This window comes from Caretta caretta, chromosome 1 (genome assembly GCF_965140235.1).
Source record: "Caretta caretta isolate rCarCar2 chromosome 1, rCarCar1.hap1, whole genome shotgun sequence".
Lineage (NCBI taxonomy): Eukaryota > Metazoa > Chordata > Testudines > Cheloniidae > Caretta > Caretta caretta.
The window spans coordinates 199,722,198-199,734,699 of record NC_134206.1 but is presented as its reverse complement, the minus strand read 5'-3'; the positions used below and the strand labels follow the sequence as shown (position 1 = coordinate 199,734,699).

The following is a 12,502-nucleotide window of genomic DNA, read 5'->3' as shown; positions in this document are numbered from 1 at the left end:
AGTCAGGTGCATATGTGTAGTCCTGTACAACTTAACAGTGGCTCTCCAAGCTACTTTACCCTTTTCAGGAGTCTGATTTGTCTTGTGTATCTCTAAGTTTCACCTCAGTTAAAAACTACTTGCTAACAAAATCTGACATAAAAATACAGAAGTGTCACAGCACACTGTTACTGAGAAATTGCTTATGTTCTTATGTTTACCATATAATTATAAAATAAATCAAGTGGAACATAAATATTGTATTTACATTTCAGTGTATAGCAGATAGAGCAGAATAAACAATTCATTGTCTGTATGAAATTTTAGTTTGTGCTGACTTTGCTAGTGCTTTTCATATAGCTTATTGTAAAACTAGGCAAATATCTAGATAAACTGGTGTACCCCTGGAAGACCTCTGCCTATCCCCCCCGAGTATATGTACCCCTGGTGGAGAACCACTGACTTAAGCGAAAGAAGAATTCCCTTGACTGCTGCCAGTAGTAGATCCCTTATCCGCTTTGAGGACATGCCACAAGAGGGCAACATCATTCACTCACATAATCCTAGTATATCACAGCAGGAAAATTAGGAAGCATTCAATATAGTTATTTATTATTTTAAATCTCCTTAATTTTAATAAAAAATGGAACAAGCAGCCAATGTTCCACTGTCCTTTCTTGTTGCCTCGCGTAGCCCTTCCTAATAATCTGATGACCAAATGTTATTCTTAGAAGTGCAACATTTGTGAGAATAGAAAATTATCTCCCAGAAGGGCAAAGAATCCAGGAACACAGAGTCGCTTTAATGTCAAGAAACTGAGTAGTAATAGCAGAACGTGTGGATGTCAAAGTTCAGGGTAAAATTCAGCCCTTTGCTGGCTGAGATGTGTAAAATGAAGTGATGGTAGAGGGGTGAAAAATTCCTGAGCTGCTCTGTCTGTATACTGCAGAGTAGATGGGGTGCCTGGGTGCTACTTATTCCTGCTGCAGAAGTGAATAGCTTGCTCTCTCTGCAGTGTCTGCAGCTAGACAGTGGCAAAGTAGCCTGGTCATTTCCCCCAAACTGAACAGAACACCCTCCTCTCCCCCGGAGCTGTAGAATACGGATGGACAAGTTAACCAACCTTTCCCCCTTGCACTCAAGGGTGTTTTTCTAAGTTGATCAATAGAACTAACAAACCTGTGCCTTAACCCAGATCCATAAATGCAGTAATAATATAGACCACGGAAACACCCACATGATTCTCAAGGTACAAATCCGAGAGGTACAGGCTAGTTCTCCACAGTCAGCACTTAAGTCCCTCGGTCAATTTCATTATAATCTCTATAAACCCTTTTGTTTCAAACTGATTCGCAGCTCTTTGATTCCTTTGCAGACTCTACATTTATACCTATTCCTTAGCTTATACAGCGGTACTTCAAGGTGTGTTACAAACTGCTACCTTCCTTCACCAGGTCATTTGCACCAAATGCTTGGTCTTGGTTCTTCCTATTCTAATAAATAGCATTTCTTATTAGTGTTACTGATCTTTTAATTGTCTGTCTCACACGCTCGGAGTTCTGTCCCAGTGCTCCATGTCCACAGTGAAAACTTTTATTTTAAAAAAAGAGGAGACAGTATCCCCAAAGGCTACTGTGACAATTATTTCTTAGACCAAACATCAGCATAAGATAGACATCCAACAAATGGGGACAGGCAGCACTAACTCACTTCAGTTTCCTCCTAAATAAATATTTCTCCACAGAACTATGGACTGTCGCATATGCCAACAGCCAACCAGAGTCTGATGTTCTCATTTGTCTCCTCATATTTATCCACCATTTTGGACACAGATATGGGAGCCATAGTTCTTTCCCACATGCTGTTTTTCAGGGAGCTGAGGGTCAGGGAAAGAGTATTTCAAGTTTACACACTGCACATGAGGAGGAGGCTCAAAATTCATGAGACGTTGATTCTCCCCTCCACCTTTCTTTTAGGACAGTGCAGTTGTAGAAATTCAATGTTAAAATTGTGTGCTCCCATAAACGGGCTTTGGGAACCCAGACTTTAGGGAAAGGGCTAAGGGGAAAGAATTTTTTTGGTATTATCATGTCAGTTACAGAGATGTCACCAGGGAGAGAGTGTAAAGAGAATGGGTGCTTTGGAATTGCATTGCACAATAGCAAGGAGCAACGCCAAAGACTATAAACGGGCAGAGGATAGAAATTTGCTCCCATATTTCTCACCCCAGTGCCAATCTCTGCCAAAAAATATTAATCTAATTACCATGCTATCGTGCAAACTCATAACAAATAACATGATGCATGTAATACTCAGCATATAAATAATTTTGCATAAACACCTCCCACTTTCTATATGAACTTAATTTTTAAGGTTTATCATTACTTAGTTGTCAAGTACCAACTGTAGTATGTGTGTATCTCACACAATTTCTTGGCTATGGATTGTAGATAGAGGGACCTGTGTTTGCTCATTCTGCCTGAGGTGGCTCAGGCCTAAGGAACCAAAGCGGGGGATGCACAGTGGATAAGAAAAGATGATTTTCTGGTTAAAGCACTAGACTGGGGCCCAGAAGAACTGGGTTCAAGTCCCTCTTCTGCCACAGATTTCCTGCATGATCGTGAGCAAGTCACTTAGTCTCTCTGTGCCTCCATTCCCTACTTGTAAAAATGAAGGGTATCAGTACTTCCCTATCTTACACAGGTGTTGTGAGGATAAATTCATGAATGTTTATGAAGCTCTCTGATACCACAGTGATGGCGATTAGTATCTACAGAGTAAGTATATGGTTTAGCCTGTGTAACTAGGTGTCTGGTACAAAGCCCCTTGACATCAGTGGGAGTTTTCCCATTGATTTCAATGGACTTCAGATCAGTCCCTTAATGAATAGTATTAAAATATAGGTGCAGCCACTACAGGGAAAGACTGGACATGTCCACCCCAACATTTTTCTATCTTCATTATGTCCCTTCAATGTGGCTTTAAGATTAATGCATTCTATCAACTTGGGGGGGGGGGGGGTTATACCATGCTCATTGCACTCCTATCTGAGCACCTGTTTTCACTGCCACTTCCATTTTTTTTAATGTCTGCACTACTGTTTTTAAAAGACTGGGTGCAGTGCTTAATTTGTGCCAGGGCTTGCCACAGCAGAGCCCCAGCGCTTCTAGGCTTGGCAGTCGATAGCCCTAGCACCTTGGGGCTTGCTGCATCGGTTCTGAATATAAAAAACTTGAGCCACAGCACCTCTTTCATTACAAATTAAGCACTGACTGCATGCATCTATGGGTGTGCTTTTGGTGTTCAAACTGAACCGTATTATTTGCTCTCAGAGCAGAAATTTGTCTTTCTAAAAATCAGTTTTCATTTCAGTACCAGGAAAAAAGAGGGCTGTGTTACAAACCTTGACAGTGCATGTCTAGAAGGGTAACTTCTCTTGGATCCCTGCTGCATTCAACTTTCCTTAATCCAATGCTATGAAATGATGCTTAGCTGAATTAACTGCCCATTTTAAAGGATAAATTGCCCTCAGGAGATTCTAGTTCAGTTTAAATAGACACACAGTTTTTATGATATGTTCTAGGATGTATTTTCATATGCAAAAATAACACATTTCACCACAATCTCTACTAAAAGGTACTTCAGTGCATGCAAATGTTCTGTGCCAAATGTATTTTGTACTGTGTTTCTTCCTGGGAATTGCTCTAACAGGTAAGGCAACACAGTTCATGAGAACCAAGACTTCATGGTAGGATTTTATTTTAAGCTAAATTCTACAAACAATACATTCTTAACATTCTATTTTCTATGGTCTTCCGTACAAAAATACCAGATGTAAAGTAGGAAATAAGAATTTGCAACACAGTGTTAGAATGTCAGTTAGGGGAAAACCTATTAGGCTTTCTTTGTAAGTCTCGTGGAGGAAGTTTATGTGGATTAATTGTTTTTCAAAAAGAACAGGTTTTACTCCAACTTAAGCATGCTGTGGAATGTACTGTATTTGGTTCTTAGTAGCAACCTCAGGGTTTTTTGATTTTTTTTAAACACTTATGTAAGCTTTCAAGGAAACAGTTGAAGATGTTTGGGTTTTTTTTATACTCATTTAAAAGATAAAATAGATAATGCGTAAGATGTAGGACAGATCTCCTAGATCCACTACACAGAAAACAGTAGCATGAACAGTTATGCTGAGGTTATAAAACCCTGTCGTAGCTACTGTATTTGTAGCTATTGTGCAGAGGTGGTTATTTATAAAAAGACATTTTGTCTTAAAAAAAAAAAAAGTCTCAGGAAAGAAAGCAAAGCATTACTTGAAAAGGAGCTCTTTGGCTACAATGAAGAAAATACCAGCTTTTAACTGCAGAAATGTACTGCCTACAGAGTATGTGCATAGTAGGTACAATCAACATCTACTGTTCATATAATATTAATTCCTGATCTCTCTCATTGCTGAATACTATGGAGGCACTCTAGGATTAGGATTTGTATGATGGAATTTATGTAAACAGATAAATGTGTGTTAAAAATACCCTGACTCACAACTTGAGAAACTGGTACAGATCATTTAGATTCATCTCTGGGAGGCTGGACAGATGAACAGAGAGCAAAGCAAAAACATTTTTTTAAAAAATTTTTGCTTTAATGTGTTTAGCTTCTTAACTATCTCATTTAGGCTAAAATATTTGATCTCTTTAGTATTCTCTTCTTATAACATTTGAAATATATATATAAAAGATATATTAAGACAACTTTATATGTCATATAGAAACATAGTTCAAACAGCTATAGATATAATGAAATTCATCAACACAGTGCTTTTATACATAATGTCCTGTTGCAAGAGGTGGAATTTTGCTCTAGAAATATGTTCTTAAATCATGTTTAGTCCCAGATGGTGAATTTCCTTCCCCCCTTTCTAACATCCACCTGATTATTGTTCCTCTGTGAAGGCAGTAGTTCAAATATGTTTCTTTCCAAAGCAGTAAAACCTGGATCAGAAGATTTGCTGAAGCTGTCTTGTACATTTCAAAAACATCCCCAAATGACCAGCAGGCCTTTTGAGTGTACTGTATATTTTAATGGAAAATGTTAGGCAGCTTTAAAGTGCACTTTTGTTGACAATTTTGACTGGGCTACCCTCACTGAGATGGAAAATATTAACAGGATAAAAATTGTTTAAAATTTGACTGGCTATAGTACTGAACTTTTCTAAATCAATCAGAACAGAAAAGAGAAGCTTTTCCCAGTCACATATGTTAGTCTTTCTCAGCAAGAAATGTTTTCATTTCATTGCTAAAACAACAGTAAGTTACTAACCTAAATGTCAGATGGCTTGACATCTGAAAAAAGCTCCACCAACACCACATAGCAAGACAGTGGTTCAGCTGACACTAAAACTTCCTCAAAACTAGCCTGGTAGAATAGAAGCCTGAAGTAACAATAGCCTTACCTTGAGTGCACAAGTTCCAAGGAGAGGAGATGACTGGGTCACAACAGTGGAGGACTGTGAAAGTGCTCTGATCAGCTGCTGGTAGCATGCACTTGGCTTTTATGTGCAGGTGGGCGGAGCTAATCCTGACAGTAGGTGGGCAGCGAAGAAAGCAGGCAGGCAGAACTCAAAAGGCACTGTACAGTAGATTCTGTTCTTCAGGGAGTGAGAGGGAGGGGTGAAAGAGAGAAGGAGAGAGAGAGAGAGAGTTTGAATGGCATCACAGAGGAAGAAAAGCCTGATTTATTTGTTTTTATTACTCATGATTATAGCATTTATATTATTCCTCTCTAACTGGTACATTGTTCCAGTATATCATATATGAAGGTCCCACTTCACTTACTTTTAAGGACTTTTATATCAATAGGATAATAATCCAAAGTAGTTAGCAGAAGACCAGATAGTTCTCTTCATAGATCCTCCTTCATAGAAGAAAGCAGCTTCTTGATCCTGAAATTCCCTCCTACACAGTGGTTGGGCTCTCCTTATAGTCCATACCACCACTAGAATCATCATTCCTGAGGACTCCTCATTTTCTCTCTGCTGTGCTACCTGAATTTTTCTTGATGCAGCGGCAGCATGCACCAGCTGAATTCACCTTAGTTTGGAGCAGTTTGATGGGTCCTTGTGTCTAAATTCCAAACAATTTTTGCCATGTCATATCATCAAAAAGCAAATGTAACCAAAAGGAACACACTCCTTGTGGTTTCTGTGTACAATTATGCATTTTTCATTCAGTGCAGTCACTGCTTTGAGAACATGTGGGAGCAGACTTCGCAGTGTCTAGGGACATCCATAGCTCACGAAAGCTTATGCTCAAATAAATTGGTTAGTCTCTAAGGTGCCACTAGTACTCCTTTTCTTTTTGTGAATTCAGAGTAGTCATCCACTCTCACCCCCTTTCTTTTCCTCTCCTCTCTACCGGTAACTTAATGAGACATATATTCAGTAGCTGAGCTGACTCAGCTCTTTCTTCTAACCCCAAAGAATGAGTGCCATGCAGTTTACGGTGTTTTTCTCTTTTTGGATGAGAATTTAGACACTGAGCTCCTGTTTACGTAAATGTTAATGATCCCAGGTCTTTTTATTTTATTTTATGTTTAGCTGTTTGCCTCAATGTCCTTGGCCAAAATGTCCCCTCCTACTGTGTGCACTGTTTAGTTGCTCTGTTCCATCCCAGAGATAGCTGCCTTGTATTGGTGGTGTATGTGAATGGTCTGTAGATTATTTGTGCCCTTCACGATGAAAGGAATTCTATACATTATTATTAATAATTATAATAATTGAATTGTTGGCGGATAAGTTAACACATTTCTATTGCTAATTATAAATTAAATTGCCATGATTATTTTATTTTTATAACACCAAAAATTGCACTTCGATATATTACAGTAGACATGAAAAACCAGGGTCCCTGCCATGAAGGTCTTACAGTCCAATTTTAGACATGTTACATCAAGTGGTGGTAACAAATAATGAAGGAATGGGGTGAGGAAGGATGAAGATCACATGGTTAGTCACTTTAGGTATGTGTACATCATGGCAGATGAATTAAAAAATTACATACTTTATACCCAATACTAATCCTTCCCCACAAAACTGGGACTGTATTCAGTTGATGTGTAAAACAATTAATTAAGCAGTTCTCTGCTAGTAAAAATCTGAGTCAAGATTTTCAAAAACAGGAGTCTAACTTTAGGCACCCAATTCCTTATTCCGGTACCTAAATCAATGGCCTGATTTTCAAAAATGCTGGAGCTCCTAGCAACTCCCTTAAAGTCAACGGACACTGCTGGATGCTTGGCACCTTTGAAAATCAAGCTTCTTCTTTGGGAACCTAAATATGGACCAGAATCAACATGACTAGTGTGGGCTTGCTGAACTCTGTGTGGTTTAACCAGTTCAGTGACATATGATTCAGTGCTCCAGTACAGAGACGGCCCGAGAGTCCAGTGCTGTCAGTGATACTAACTTTCCCTAAGGGAAAGGCTGAGGGGCAAGCGCATGGCACCTCTTTGCCATTCATCAAATCTGTCCTTGTGGATGAGAAAGCACGTGCTGTGCTCTGTAGCAAAGGGTGCTTTGGACAAGCTCCCCCATAGCCCCAGGAGACACTGCTTACCTCCAGTACCAATGTCTTTGGGAGCTCCCACTGGGGCAGTGCATATCACAGGAGTCTACCATGTAGGTGCTTTCTAGCTTTCATAACATGGTAATTCACTATAATGCCTACTTCTAAAAGAGTATTAATAAAGTCTACAGTACATGGCATACAGAATATGAAAAGATGCCCTTTGGGGGCCATTAGGAGGATAAATTACTACAAAGCTTTCTTTAGGGACTTCAGATCTGATATTAAATGTATTTGCCCTTTTGCCTTTAAATCAATGGCTTCTATTAAATTAAATGGTCCCTGGGGCTTCATGCTAAAGGACATGGTGGGAGGCATCAGTTTTTAAATGTAGGGTAAAATTGCAGCTGCATAAATGAGTGGCTACTAATTGAGGGTCTTTTAAATAGAAATGTACAGTACGTAATCCGAGTATTTTTAATAATAACCTTGCATTGTTTTAGAGGACAGTGATCCTGTTTTCAAATGGATGAATTGGTTCCAGTAAAGGAACTGGTTTGTTCCTGAGAAGTCTTTTTAATCACCTCTAAGGCTAGGCCATATTCCCCACTGCATAACTTGCGTTTTACCCCATTGTAACATAGTTGAAATCAGCAGAGCTGCACCACTGTAAACTGTAGTAAAACAGGTTTCAGAGTAGCAGCAGTGTTAGTCTGTATCCATAAAAAGAAAAGGAGGACTTGTGGCACCTTAGAGACTAATAAATTTATTAGAGCATAAGCTTTCGTGAGCTACAGTTCACTTCATCACTTCGATATGCAGCCGATGAAGTCCTCCTTTTCTTTTTTTGTACTAAAACAGTAGTGAATTGGGTCCTCTGTGTTTCTAAGATTACCTTGGGTTTGTTCAAAGAAAAATGACAAGGGTGTTTGCTGTGAGTTCCACAGAAATAACTGTAGTCTTGAAGCTGAAGAAATATGCTTAGATTAAATATATTAATAAACAAAGTATTTAGACATAACAGTCTCTTTACTGACAGTCTGCAGTTGAAGGTCCATGCTAAGAAAGTCACCTGATAGGAGAATTTGTTGGATCAACTGTGGAAATTTGGCTAAAGGAGGACAGATGGTATGAATGGATGGCAGGTTGTCCCGTAGGAAAGAAATGATGGATTACATAACATCACAATAGGTGGCTAATATTACTAAGAGTGATAGTTACAAGAATTGGATTTCAGAGCAGTTGAATAGTGCTATAACTGACAGACTATTGGAAGCCAAGGGGAAAAAACAGAAACTGTTAATGCAAACCAGATAGGATCACAGGTGCCTTCCAATGTACGGCAGAGATCAGATAATAGTAACCTCATATGGTAAAAGTCCACACTTCCAACATCTTTTATGACATACCACATTTTTTAAAATACTTTTCAGATTTGTTCATGATGTTTATTATTATAAAGTCATTCAGAAAAGCCTGCAGGTAATATTTTGTTAATGTACAAAACCCTTGTGGAAAGGAATTCTTCTTTTCATTTTATTTATTGACTGTAGTACGGAAGATATTAATGATTTCTCCACTTGTCTAAAAGTGTATTTATTAACGTGTGGTTTCAGGCAATATTCCATCTTCTGTCATGTTTCCCATCGTTATAAGCTCTCCCAAAGTATTTCGGACAGATTTGCCTTTTAAAAGATTAATGCTACAGTGCTGCACTTTATATAGAACAACAAAGTTTACAATAAGGATCCACAAACCTAGGGGGAAAGTACGAGAAGAGAGGGAGCACACCATGTTTTTCAAAGTTCCAGATCATGAATTATTGATTTATTTTGCCTCCCCCGCCCCTTTGATCTTACCCTGGACGGTATCATTCAGAAGTTACTTGTTAAACTTGACTAGGGTCCTGCCAGAGTACCACCCATATGCCAATCCAACACTGGATCAGAAATTAGAATAAATTGTGAGACTTCAGGTCATGTGTTCTGGGTGACTATATATTAGGGGATGAAAGTCAACTGTGAGAGGCGAATTTAGATAAGACTCCCACAATACCCAACCAATATTGCTCAAGTGAGACAAGGTTCAGGCCACATCTGGCAACATGATTGACAGAAGCAGTGGTGGAAGAACTGAGAAGAGCTTACATGGAACGTTCAGTTTCCATAAGTGATGTCCTTTTGCATGCATCTGGCCTACTCTGACCCTGTTCAGCCTTGTTTGCCTCAAGTAATAAGATGTGAAAGTCATAAAAGTTCTAACAATTGGAAAATGCTAGGACCTTTCTCTTCCAGCTGCTTAAGCCAGTCTCCCCAAAAATCTATATATTGTATTCTTGTATTGTCCTTAATTGTTTACATCGTTTGTATCCCACATGCACTGTATCATTACAGCTGTATAACAGATAGAGATCTCTAGTGATATCCAAAGGTTAGAAGCAGAAGCTAGACATATCCAGATGAGAAATAAAGTGCAAATTGTTAACAGTGAGGATAATTAACCATTGGTACAACATACCTAGGGATGAGGTTGATTTTCCACCACTTGCAGTCTCTAAGTCGAGACTGGATATCTTTCTAAAACAGCTGGAACAGAAGTTATGGGCTTCATGCAAAAGGTCAGACTAGCTGATCAAAATGGTCCCCTCTGGCCTAAAAATCTGTGAATCTATGATTTGGGAAATTGGTCATCCCATGGAAATCCACTGCACCTTCATAGACTAATACTGATAAAGATCTCCAGTGCTCAAATTAAAATGTTTAATCTTTATCCATTGCTAAAAATAATGCAGATTTGTTACAAATGGAAATTTAATTTTTTAATGAAAATTTGTGGGATTAAACTTTTCTTCAATTCTACCAGATTGGTGGCAGTATTATGTTTTTGTGTGTGTGGTTTTTTTTTATATAGGATGTTCCTGGTATTCTTGCTCATATTTTTGTCAATTAACAAAAAAAAAGAGATATAATTGACATTAAATTTAATCTTTATGAAAGTTCAAACTATCCCGTGTTACAAAAATTAATAAACCATTAATAAAAAGCCTATAGACATTTCATCCTAGGTATCTTTTTTAAAATTTTTCTCCAGCACTGGGGAAAACTCATCCTAATTGCATGTTAATCATGGGCGATACTGCTTCCTTACAACTATCTAATGGGATAAATTCTACCCTCAATTTCATCCAACAAAACCAACTAGAAGCTGGCAGATCTGAGAGCAGAATTTGTTCCACTATGTTAGAAACATTCCTATTGTACCTTTGGATAATTTCCTTAATTAAAAATAGTATGAAATATGAAAGCATATGCCTAAGTCTCATCACTCCCTTCCAGTGTCCTATCTACTAGATTAACTGTCTCCAGTTCAAATCAATTGGACAGTTCACATGTGTACACATTATGCATCCGTCTCAAGTGTTTCAATTGGAAATGTAACATCAAAGGTTCCACATTCCAACAGCTTTTTTAAAACAACAACTGGTAATTCATAAATTAAAATTGTAACAAAAAATAAACCGTTCTCCATATAAATGAGTAGAAACTTTGCAGAGGACACACAAAACCTACATATGGTTATAATCAAACGCTTCCTTCAAAGTATATCATTGACATTTCAGTTTGAATCCAGTTTACCTGCTGACATAGTGGATCAGCTTCAATCTAGTCTTAGTGACACCAGTCTAAGTCTGGAGTAAAGGCCAAATCCTGGAACATCAATGACAAAACTCCCACTGACTTCAGTGGAGCTAGGGCCCAATCCTGCAGCCCTTACTCATGGTCTTTATTCTGGTATAATAGATCAGAATATGGGCAGGTGAATGTTTCACATGAAGAGCCTGCCAACTCAATGCAGCTTGCAAAAATTTCATAGCTTCCATTTATTTTAATTTATGTTAAGTTGTGAGAAGTATTCAGCTATGGCTTTTGGTATGCAGTTTAATGTTCTCTGTTACTCAGTTTTTAATGCAAACATTAAGCTTTGCTGACTTTGTCCCAGGAGCTGTAGGCTAATTTCATGTCTGTTAGGAGTTACAGAAGCTATTTCATGGGCTTTTTCTGTTTTGTTTTTTTAAGAAGAACTCTAATGAACTGTTCCTAAGAGCTGGGAACTTTGGAAACAAGACCTCTGAGCTTCCATTAGCATGATGACTAACAGTGTGTTTGAGTGTTCTGTCCAGCCTGTTTCTCAGGTCTCACATAGACAGCCGTTAATACCATTGTAAAGAGGCAGCTGTCAGACTGGAGGAAGCTCTGAGACGGGTGGAAAGTTTATTTCCCTCACTGTCATGCTGTTGGAGGTTACATTGCAACTTAGGGAATGAAGTCCAAAAGTGCTTAAGCTTTTTACAACTTTGATGATTTAACAAATGAAGATTTTACTTGCCACACAGTACTGTCTTCAAGTGAAGAGGAAAATAGAACTCATGCTTGCTTGACAATATGTTTATATTTATAATACTGTGAGCCATTTCCACCAGAAAAATGAAATATTTTGCAGTTTTCCTTCACAATTTTTCAGGTATTATTTTCATTCTCTCCTCAGTCAACTAGTATTTTTTTTCTTTTGAACATTCATAATCTTACCTTGAGCAAATGTGTGGAAAATTATCATTTATTCTGGAGTGGATAGGGGTAGCTCCATCACTTTTCTCTTCATTTTTCCCCTAAGAGTTCAACAGTCCTTTCCAAAATGAAGCTGGACACTTAGTTTAAAACCCTTCAACCAGTCTGATTAGGGTTTCACTTGAAGTTATTAGCTTGTCCATCTTTTGCATAAGGGATGAGATTTTCTGAAGTGCTCAGCACTGGCCTAACTGTTCCTGTTAAAGTCAGTGAAGTTAGGCCAATGCTGAGCACTTTTGAAAATCTCACCCTATGACTTTTTTTTATTGTCCTTTATAAACCTACTGGAATGTGATGAGTAGTGATGAGCAATTTGCCGAGATAAAGTAAGGGCAAGCT

At 38.3% G+C, this 12,502-nt stretch overlaps 1 protein-coding gene and 1 long non-coding RNA gene across 2 annotated transcripts in view; one reads left to right on the top strand and one right to left on the bottom strand.

The window, feature by feature from the left end:
- COL8A1 (collagen type VIII alpha 1 chain) overlaps positions 1–5,552 on the bottom strand; it is a 118,422-nt gene extending 112,870 nt beyond the window's left edge. The window contains exon 1 of the mRNA XM_048817019.2: positions 5,429–5,552. The gene's annotated coding sequence lies outside the window, so the exon portion shown is untranslated. The remainder of the gene's footprint in view (positions 1–5,428) is intronic.
- The window catches only part of LOC142068782 (uncharacterized), a 142,615-nt gene that overhangs the window by 5,287 nt on the left and 124,826 nt on the right, over positions 1–12,502 (top strand). The window lies entirely within an intron of this gene.